The sequence below is a fragment of the Triticum aestivum genome, chromosome 3A (genome assembly GCF_018294505.1).
Source record: "Triticum aestivum cultivar Chinese Spring chromosome 3A, IWGSC CS RefSeq v2.1, whole genome shotgun sequence".
In the NCBI taxonomy this organism is placed as follows: Eukaryota; Viridiplantae; Streptophyta; class Magnoliopsida; order Poales; family Poaceae; genus Triticum; species Triticum aestivum.
This window is the reverse complement of record NC_057800.1, coordinates 165,273,731-165,285,578: the sequence shown is the minus strand read 5'-3', so window position 1 is coordinate 165,285,578 and position 11,848 is coordinate 165,273,731.

Genomic DNA, 11,848 nt, shown 5'->3' with positions numbered 1-11,848 from the left:
CAGAACGATGCGTCTTATCAAACCATCTTAGGGCTAGTGCACTGTCTTGTGTGGGCGGATCTTGCTACTTTTGTTTGATAGTGAATCATGCGATGAATCATGCGAACCCTCTCCGAGTTATGGAAACAGATGTATCCTCACCAACTTTTGATGTAATATATGGAATGATTAGATGTAAGTTTGAACGGTTTATCATATCAGCAGGGCTTGTTTGATGATTCTTGGTGTTAGTAGGCTAGCTACCATGCGAGCTATAGTACTTGCAAAACACTCACCGAAGAGAAACGTTGGGGCTGATGAGCTCGTGGTACGCTTATACTTATCCCTCGTCGATCGACCAATAGCCCTAGCTCCTAAAATTGTAGGCTTAGCGATTGATGACCTAGGCAGGCTACTTTGGCCTAGTGGGTTTCAGTGATATGACGTGCAACACAAAATCATAGCAGTGCAGAGACGTACTCCCTCCGTTCCAAAATAGATGACCTAGGCGGGCTAGTTTGCCCTAGTGGGTTTCAGTGATATGACGTGGTACAGTGTCGTCCAGTCTTCGCGTGTGGTAGCAGTATTGCGGGTACAGTAAGTTTTCTTGAAGAAGCGGAATTCAATGAAGTCATGATGGTTCCTTTGTCCGAACAACTTATAGTGGGAAAGGTTGGGCATGCGATACGACCGGGGTAGAGCAGGATAATTTTGTGCATGGCAGGTGGACCAGGATGGTCGACGTCCCACATGTCGGCGAATGAAAGTATTCTTTCTGATATAGAGGACGAGCAACGAGTATTCATTGTTTATTTTTGATGAAAGCTATTGTCTCCACTGTTACGACGGAGGAGTGTGAAACACGGCAGCCCAGTGAACTTGGCATGTGCACCACTCCCTCCTTCCTCATGTAATGCCTAGGTTACAGCTTTTTCTCACTTTCTCTCTATCTATTTTCTCTCAAATGTTTTTTACCTTTCTTTTTTTAAGACACAATTGTTTTTAAGCCTTTTTTAGAATTATTTTTTATACCTAGGAGCACGTGTAGAGACGGGCTCTTGCAGAGCCCACTCCTTGACTTTGTCAATGCCTCTCTCTTCTCCACATAAGGAGTACTACTTGCTATGCATGCATGCGGTGGGAAGCTAGCGTCTTGAGGGGCCAGGGCGGTGAGAGCGGGCTCCGGAAGCGGTCCGGACTCTAGCATAATTTTGGTTTTTACGGTATTTCTTTCTCCATTGACAGGTAGGCCCGCGTAGATAGATAAAGAACACGAGCTGATGAGGCACATGCGGACTGTTTGACTGGTCAACCAGACAAATACAGAGCTATACGCTGAGCCAGTGACCGTATAATCACCATATCTCGTATACAATGATCAAAGTGAGATATCAAGACAAGTTCGATGACCGCCAATGCATTTTACTCGCTAATAAATGACCAGGATTGAAGGGGAATCCAAATTTGCTTCATCTTCTGTCCTTGAGCTCTTGACAAACCAATGCACTATACGGTTGTCCGGCCACTCCACCCCAGTGCTCTCACCAAGCGTCGTTCATGCCACCGCGCCGCACACTAACCGGTAAGGCAGCAATGGCATCCCGCCGCACCGAGTTCCTCGCCGCCCACGACCGCACACAAAATGGTAGGGAAGCGATGGCATCCCGCCGTGCCGAGTTCATCGCCGCTCGCGACCTCACAACTATGTGGGAGGAATTTGAAGATGCCAAGGCCGAATGGGCGGTAGAGCAAGAGGCAGGCAAAGCCACACAGAGGGAGCGGAAAAGTCAGAAAGCACTCAAGAAAAGAGAGGCCCGCTGCAAGAAAGAAAACGACGCACGCTGCAGAGAGGTCGGCGGAGATCCAAGCACGATTTGGTGTCGCCGACAAAGCCGGGAAGGAGAACGACGGCGTCTAGCCAGCATGTGAGAAGTAGTAGTACTAGTAGTTAGTGTGTGTGTCTGAGTACGAGCATGTACCAATACTACTAGTTACTACTGTAGTTTTTAGAGCAAATTACCAGTACATTAGCCTAGACTAAATGGAAAAATTCCTATCCTAAGAATCAAATGGCATCTCTTTCTCTATAGGAATTGAGATGCATGTCATCTCACTTCCTATGATTTTCATATTCCTATCCTATGAACGAAAGGAGGCCTCTGTTGGAGTAACTACTATAGCTAGCAGTACTGCTGGTATAGTAGTTTTCTTCAAGAAGCGGAATTTAATGAAGTCATGATGGTTCCTTCGTCCAAGCAACTTCAAAGTGGGAAGTGGGCCTGTGATTTGACGGCTCATTAGTCATTGTTACTGCGGCGCGACAACCTGGGCGACTCCCTTGGAGTTCTACGTGCATGGCAAGTGGACCAGGATGGTCGACATCCCACATGTTGGCGAATGGAAGTATTCTTTCCGTTATCGAGGAGCAAGGAAACCGCGTGGTATAGTATCACTGCTGATTGGTTCGCAAAAAAATAGTATCACTGCCGATTTATAATTATTTTTTATTTCTGATGAATGCTAGCGTTTCAACTCTTACGACGAAGGGTGCCAAACACGGCACGTGCTGGATGTCCCACACGTCAGCGAAAGGAGTGGGACATGAACAGGGTGGTAGAGCCCAGCGTAAAAAAACAGCGTGGTAGAGCGTCTCCACTTCTTCCATTTCTAGGTCGGAGACCACACGTAGTAGTACTTTGTGGTATGAACGATACAAAGTGCGACCTGGAGACAAAGACACGTCTAGTTGGAAGGTCTCGGGGCATACACGTAAACAAATATAAAAGTTAATATGTGCCTCCAACTAATATAGTAGTAGTAGAGTACTTAGGCACGTACTCCATAACATCACTATGCATTGCACGTACAACATTTAGTGATAGTACATAGTAAGAGACAAATGCCGCCCAAGAGTTCCCTTCTCGACCTACTTTTGGGTGTTTGGTAGAGTGTATGGAGGGTGCATGAGTCCACACTAGTTTAGCACAAATACACTAGAAGCATGCATGAAGAGGGGTGTTGAGTTGAGCATGCATGAAGAGGGAACAACTATGCCGAGACGAGAACGCAACCAAACACACCCTATATGCCACGCATGTTCATACCATTTGTGCCTTTCTACTTCACTTACTGCGCTACATTACTCAGGTTCGTACGTCCACTCCTGGGTACATGTTCGTCTTGTAGTTCCAGTCCCACGTGTTCTTCATATAGATGGAACGATCCTTGCATAACACGTGCACCTTGATGCTAGATGTCTCGCGTGTTGGCAAAAGGATGAACAAAGCTCACGTAAAAAAATAGAGTGGAAGAACATAGATTCCGGACAACCGAGAAGGAGCAAGGAACCTCGTGGTGGAGCGTCTGCACTCATAATATTTAATATTATTTAGCGATATAAAATTAACCAATCATCTCCACAGTGTACTGGAAGAGTACGAAACACGACAGCCCAGTGTAGTATCATACTAGTACATGGCTAACCCACGCTATCACCATATTTATTGGCTTCCGTGCGACACCTATCTCTAGTAATCCAGCAGCCTGTATCGCTTCTCCCTCCTCGTCTCTATCAAAGTGCGGCGGGCTGGCGTTTCTGCCGTCTATTGAGGTCAGTTAACTATCACATGTTAGCGACATGCCAAGAGCATTCTAAAAAAATTCCTTTCACGTTCCGTTTTCAAAAAGAAAAAAAATCCTTTCCCGTACGAATTTGCATGTATGCTTTGAGCAACTTGCATGTCCTATACTGCTCCTGTTTGATACTCTAACTTAGCTAGAGGTTAGACTAACTCATGACTAACCCTGAACTAACTGTAGCCAAAGAGGTGTTTGGGTGACAGGGTTAGATTGACAATAAATGCACTTCATGGAGAGAGAAAAGTGATTTTTAGTGGTCCCAATGAGAACTATCTCTAGTTAGCAGCTCTTGGGTGGGATAGTTTGTTTTGATGGGTTCGGTGCAACTTGCTGCAATTTAAACCCTCATGCTTGGATAGTTTAGGGCTATTTGAGCCCCAACTAGCTCAAACTAACTCTAACCCATGGATCCTAGCCGGGCCTATGGCCAGTCTCGACGCGGAGCAGTCGCGTGCACCGGGAAGCGGCGCTCTCTCGGCCGTCGCGCCACTTCAAAGCCAGCGCCAGTGAGAGGTCATCTCTGCTCTGGCCGGGCATTAATGCGGCACTGACGCTCCAGGGGGATGCTGACCGTTTCACGCGGGAAGCGTGCTGGGTGATAGGAAGCAAGACTCCGTGCGAGAAAGAAATGTTGACGGAGAAACTACAGATAGATACAGAGATGGAGATGCTAGCTAGAGGGACATCCGCTAGTTTGGGTGTAGGAGATGACTGTCGGGTGGTTCAAAGGGTGAAGTTATATGTGTGTGTGAGAGGGCATTTGACTGCATGTAGAGATAAACATATGTAGTGTGTGTTATAGGAATCAAGAGTGAGGGCGAGAAAGAAGGTTGATGGAGAAACAGATAAATAGAAAGATAAAGATGCTAGCTAGTGTGCGTTAGAGATAGGAGTCGAGTGGATCAGAATGCTGGGTTATGTGTGTGGGTGTGAGAGAGATAGAGAGAGGGTGTGTGTGAGTCACATACAAACAGATATCAGAGAGAAATGAGATCCAGAGAGACGGAGTTTTGTGTCTGCGAGAGAGAAAGATATTTTACAACGAGAGTGATAGGTAGAGAGACATACGAGGGAACACATGATATCTCTAGGGAGAGAGGGTGTGCGTGAGCGACATACAAGAGAACAATGGAGAAATATGAGACCCTGGGAGACAGAGTTTGTGTTTGTGTGTGAGAAAGAGATATTGATGAGGAAGAGTCGTAGGTTCTCATATCTAAGGAGCGAAAGACATCTCTGTATGAGGGGTGTGCGAGTGGCACACATGGGAATAGTAGAGAGAAATGAGACCCAGGGAGACAAAGTTTTGTGTTTGTGTGAGAGAAAGAGATTCCACATGGAGAATCATAGTTAGAGACACATAGCAGGGAGCGAGATATAGTTAGAGAGAGATAGAGTGATGAAGGTCGAGGGAGAGAGTACCGTCAGTGTGTTACGAAGATAAAAGATCATTGTCGACATACAGGTAGCACGAGAGATACCTGAGAGACGATGAACGTGTATAGGTCCAGAGAGATAGTCCTATATAAGCATGAGTGATAGCTATATGAGACGAATGTCTGGATTAAAGGGAATTCAAATATTTAAACTAGAGATCACGACATCGATAATATCATAACGCAAATTGGTGTATCAAACATGCATATTCATTTGAATTTGGGCACACGTGTAATTTTATATAGTCTATCAATATTGGTGATCCATAGATTCTTCAATTACAAACAATGCATGGTTTATATGCAATTAATGTCTAAACGGGATTACACTATATGTTGTGTGTGTGAAACACATTATACATGTTTGAGAAGTAAAAAAACCCCGCATGAAACACACATTAATTGGAGACAGTTAGCGAGGAATGCATACATTGGATTTCAACATAAAGTGGTTTCAAATATTTGAAAATCCAAATTGATGGATACAACCTTATGAATCTGAGATCATGCCATTTGTAAACCATATTTATGTATAAATGGTGTTGTGCTTTTGAAAGTATATATATATATATATATATATATATAAAGTGATGTATATAGAATGTAATTCCCGCCTGGAAAAATAGAATACAAACGGGATTCGAATTGAATTGGCACGGTAAATGTGCACTCTGCAAAATTTGAATGAAGCGGGGAAAGTCGCAGTAACCGCCCGGAACCAAAATCTGCGAGATGGAAATCACTGCTGCCTATCCCTGCCACGCAAAGCCTATATGTTGGATATCTATTGGTTTTGATAGGGGTAGGTTTGTAATTTCATCCACACGTGACGTTACCGCCTCTCACCCGGATTCATACACGGTGGGCGCCAAAACACAGTGTGTCCTCGGATGAAATCGACTCCCTCCCCGATTCATATTCATACACGGTGGGCGAGATTACCGTCCTATCCCCGACCGACTAGTGTTGCTGTGATGTAGTAGAAATTTGAAATGGGGGCTAAGTTTGTAAATTTCCTTGCATTTGAGACAAGCGCGCCCTGAATACATGGTTCCCCTTTCCTCTCTACCTCCCTTTTCCCCATTCGTACTCCGTGGGCGCCAAAACACCCTCTCCACCCGACCCTCCTCCGTCCGCCGCCATCCGCCACCCCATCCACCGCCGTCCTCCTCCACCATGCCGGAGCTGATACCCTGACACCACCGTCCATTACAAGATATCGACCTCTCTCATCCACGGCTTCGGACCGGGATCCTTGCATCCCGTCCTCTCGCTTCATCCCCGCCGTCGTCCACCTTGCCAGCGCCGCTCCTATGACCGTCTCGTCCACCGCGCCCTGCCGCCACCGTCTACCCTCCTAGATCTGCTTCCACGCTACTGACAGCCATCGCTACCGCAGCACGGTCAAATTCTCAGCAGATGCCTACACGGCACCGCACCAGAGGCGGTACTCTTTCGTATCTGCTCAACTTATTTATCGCAGCAAGAAAATAGATCGCCATTGCTTTACTCTTATTTCTTGTCTTGGCTGCGAAGTTGCCTTTGTCCGGTTTGCACCTTCAGATCCGCCATGGCATGCTCAACACCATACTCGCAATGCTTATGGTTTTCCCCTTTTATATTCCACACTAGTTAAATCATAGTAGACTAAATTTCAAACAATTTTTTAGAGCTCGCCAGAGTTCGCCGGTGCGATCGAAGGGGCTTGGGTGGTTGTGGGGCCTCGCCGAATGAAGAAAACTCGACGCGGGTGGGGGTTGGGGTGGGGGTGGAAGGTGGGGTGGCGGAGGAACAGAGGCGATGGGGGCCGGTGGTCCGGCCGACGGCCCGTGCGGTGTTCTATATGGGAAGAATCAGAGACGAGGAAGAAGAAGGGTTAGGAGACGTAGGATCTTCATCCAACCGCCTGAAATGGTCGAGAGACTGCTAGGAGTTGCATTCTTAATGCGCTCTGGTTCATCATGTGTGGGCACTGTGCAACCAACATTTTATTATCCAAAATCTGCTTGCTCTTCTTTACCATGTTCCTCTTCTGTTCTTCTTTAATATGTACTCTCTCCGTTCCTAAATACAAGTCTTTGTATAGATTCCACCATGGACTACATATGGAGCAAAATGAGTGAATCTACACTCTAAAATGTACCTGGATACATCTGTATGTGATCAATAGTGGAAATCTCTACCAAGACTTATATTTTGGAACGGAGGGAGTATGATATTAGTACAGTATGTTCCTTGTACTAAAGATGAGCAGGGACATTTGTAGTGTAAAGGTCTATACAGTTGGTTGTGATGGACACTTTGAGCCTCTTTGATTCGTAGGATCTTGTAAACATAGGAATAGGATTTGTAGTGGCTTGCCCACTTGAATCCTATAAGAATAGCAAGGAAATGCAGGGAGTTGTGTCGCCTTTGAGAGTTACATTGATATTAACAGTACCGCACCTTCACTTGAAGAGAGCTGGTATCCGAAGCCTTTCTAGCCGTACCGGCAATACTAGCACATATATTCCAGCAAGTTCCACTTTGCTGATTTTACTCTGATGCTTAAGGTTTTCCCGTTATATCTACGCTATGATCTGTGTAGCTGCTTTGTGTCGCACTAGCAGCAGTCCACTCCTGAAGCTAAACACTGCAATGACTTACAAAATTGGCACCAAGGCATTGAGTGCCATTCTGGATGCAATGAAACTCATACGCTCCTCACCTGTTGATTCTTGTTCAGAATATCATCCTAATGACTATTCTAACCTCGAGGAGTGAAAGGTAGATGACCTGTCCTGTTCACCCATCAACATGCCTGTTCTAATTTGGTAATGCTTTATTGATTGCGGGTATCTTGCATATGTTGTCTTGCATTTCTTCTACTTTGTTGCACCGCCATCTGCTTAGTTTACTCATCATATATGTCGAGATGCCATGCCCATCCATTATCAATACATATTCCATCTATCATCATACCATGTTTTCCACTCAAATGTTGTTCTTGTGCATCAGATATCAAAAAGGAAGAGGGTGATTGCCGAACCTAAAGGAGCACCAGCAAAGTCCTTGAAAAACACGGCGGTGCCGGAGAAATCAGACAACACCCCACTTATATTGGTTGTACAACCAGTGACACAAAACGTAGGACCGACTCCAGCAGACTGTACCCATACTTCACTGGCCACACCACTAGCCCCACCACACAGGACCTGCACTCCAACAAAAGGTATACCGATTTCATTTGCCATAGCACCAGGTGTACCATAGAAAAATCCCACTCCAGCAAAAAGTACAACAAGTCCACCGGCCGAAGACCTATCCCAAATGCAGAGACGGCCAATTCCTGCAGATTGGAACCCCATTCCATTTATTCCCAGTTTAAAAGACAATGCTTTCAATGTTGTTAGGGACTACGAGCATATATTCCCATCATGGGAAGATTATTGTGAAGACAAACACCATTTTCACATCTTCCTGTCCAACTTATGTGTAAGTGCTATTATTTATGGCTATTATTTTCCTGTTTTCTGCTGATTGAACACATCAATGATTTACATTACATTGTTGTAACTAGGCGAGGGTCAATCTGGATAGTCATGACGAGCAAAGCTTGCTTGTGCTTTTCAAGGAAGCATTGCAGCAGTATCGGTGTTACCCGAGGAAATCACACTTTGATGGCAAGTCTATAAACGAATTTCCGATGAAGTCTCCTGTGCTAAATTTAGAATACATTGAATGGAAAAAACCTTGTTATGCACTGGTCTCGTTCCCAGGATGAGGTACTGTCTATGAAATCACATGACAATTTGAACTTCTACTTTTCCACATGTGCCTTACGGATCTTTTTTGCAGGAAATCTGCTCGAAGAAGAATTCTGGTTTGACAAGAATGACAGGATATCGCAAATATGCTGCCCGCTGCTTTGCTCTTGTTAGTACATGTTGTCCTGTATCACTGTACTTGCATACATACCTGGTTCATTATGTGACAGCAGTATGCATGATAGCTTGCTTATCAATTGTTCGCTCCAAATTATCTGATCTGTATGAATGGTTACATTAGTGTAGAATATATCCAATGCCAATGTTTCTTAGCTCTGCATTGTTCTTGTAATTACATGTTGTCCTTTATCAGTGTACTTATAATGACAGGTAGTTGTTCATGTACCATCACTCTGCAGCTTATTTTCCTTTGCCCTTCATTTTCTACACATCAGATCTATATTTACTCTTACCATAAGGTTGGTACTGATGAAGTTTAGCTGTGCATTGCTCTTGGCTGTACCTTTTGCCTGTATCGCTGCACTTACATTTATAGCTACTTGGTTATGTAGCATCACTCTTCATCTTATCTTAAATATTCTCCATTTTTCGTATATTATCACATCTATATTTACTCTTAACAAAATGTAGAATAAAGGCAATGCTTTTGAAGAAGATTCTGTGGTAAAATTCTTGAATTGCCCTCACATCAGCATGGACAAGGCCTTTATAGAGCCTGTCTTCACCAATAATGTAATTTTGTCCATCTCAGGCCTTCAAAATTTGTTGTATATATTTGGTTAGGCATGACTGCAACAGCTGTTTATTTTTGGTGTTTGCATCAAATTGCTTGTTTAAAGTTTATTATATGTAGTTCATAAACAAAGTTCATCCTTTCTCAATTTAAGTTTTTAGTTGTACAACCAAGTTCCTTCTTCATACCATGTAAATTAAACTATACAAAGCAAGTGATCTTCTTTTGCACTGCATGTATGCTTTTGTTCTTCATCTGTAATCCAGTGGTGTGGTTAACCTACCCACTACAGCACAATGTCATATTCTGCAATGTCTTAACTATGAAAAATGTCATATCATTCTACTATTATTTAAACCGTCTCTGTCGGGGGTTTGGTGCGACATATGCCAAAGGATGGCTTATCATGGTGGCGGCGAGTAGAACGTCGCCGGTGCCTGGAAACGGGATGAGGCGAAGTCATGCACGCCGGCGAATCTTACCCAGCTTCAGGGCTCTCCGGGGAGATAATACCCCTACTGCTGCTCTGCGGGGTCTCCACATGATCACTATGGCAAAGTGTTTACCCGGTTGCTCCTTGAGCTGTTTTCTGGTGGTAGGAGAGGGCAAGGCTAGCTCTCCCCCTTCTATATGATCTGGTCTAGAGCTAATGGGTTCCAACCCTTTGCATGGGCGCCCTGGGGGGTTTATATAGGCCTACCCCCAGGGGTACAATGGTAATCCGGCTGGACACGGGCCCAGCCGTCAGTGCCTCTCGCCTCCGTCTTCTCTGCCGACCGCTGGGGCCCGCCAACTGGTGGGCCCCGCCGACTGGCCTGGTACAGAGCCGACAGGCTGGGTCCGCCGCGGGCGGGTCTTACCGGCTGCTGATTAATGTAGTCGTGCTTCTGATGACGTGGGATTGATCATGAGGTCGTGGCAACAGCCCCGCCGCCCGGCGGGCGATCACTGTCGCCACTCCCTATCACATCTTGATTAATGGCGCGTGGGCCCCGGGGGAGGGCTCGGCTGACTCCCCCGGGCCGATTCCCGACGGGTCTGACTGGTGGTCCTCTTGTCGTCTCCTGGGGTCTCACCGACTGGTGGGACCTGTTGCCTCTAGGCCGTACAGACAAGCCGTCGTGGGTGCAGGATTCGGTCCTGCGGTGCTGATGTCAGGGCCGGCATGGCAACAGTGCCATGCCGCACGGAGATCTTCCGGGGTACGGCGTGTTGTGGCCATGCCTGCCCTTGGTAAGGGGCAGGAGCGGGCTTCTTTGTTGCCATTCCCCTGCCCCGTCCCACTTGATGAGATCGTGAGGGGTGTTGGAGTCGCAGGCCGACTCCCCAAAGCCGGCTTCTCTGGAAGTCGCTAGTCAGGAGTCGGCTTTCCCTGAAGCCGTCCCTGGGACTCGGTCGTGGGTGGTCAGTCGGCTGTCTTGCCGTTGACGTCCTGAAGGCGGCTCTTCGTCCTGGGGTCTTGAGGGGCGCAGCCTGCCCTGATGTCTTGAAAGGTTCTGGGGCTCGGGTTGGCCTACCTGTGGCCCATTACTCCGACAGTCTCTTTATTTGCCAATCTGAAATGCTATAAATTGACAGCACACTAACCATTGATACTTATGAGTTCTTGATCTGTAATCCAGTGGTGTCATGACGCTGCCAACTCCTTCACAATGTCATTTCCTGCCATGTCTTGACCTGAACAATACCATATTGTGTTAATGCAAATTTAAACTGTGTCACTTTATTCGTCAGTAAGAAATGTGATGAATTGTCAGCACTGATACTTTTATGAGCAAAACCTGTCATCTGTCTGCTTGTTTATCTTTCAGAGTGAGGAAGATATAAGTGTTGAACAAGCACAGTCTCATCATCTTGCTCAGCTGCTTGCGCTGCAGCTCCCCAGCAGGGCTAACCTTTCTTGAACTCTATTGAAGTGCTGTTGGTTTTGTATATTATTTTGTCGGTGTGTTCATTTGCACTGCTGGTGATCTTTGATGCCCAGTGTATGTAATCTGCTGTCTGCTTGTGCTTTATTATCATAGTGGCGAACTTTGATGCCCAGTGGATGTAATATGCCATAATTTCTTTATTGTATAGTATAGGTTTTTTCTTATTCACGATGTTGCAGTTGTTTTACTGTATATATATATATATATATATATCCTGTCTTCGCAGTAAACCGGCCAAACCATAAAATTACGGTACATAATCGGGCCGTCATGCAATCACGATGTAGGTTGGGCCTAAAATATGCCGATCAGCTCACCGGCCGGCAGCAGCCCGAAATGAACCCTGGCCCATGATTGTGCGAA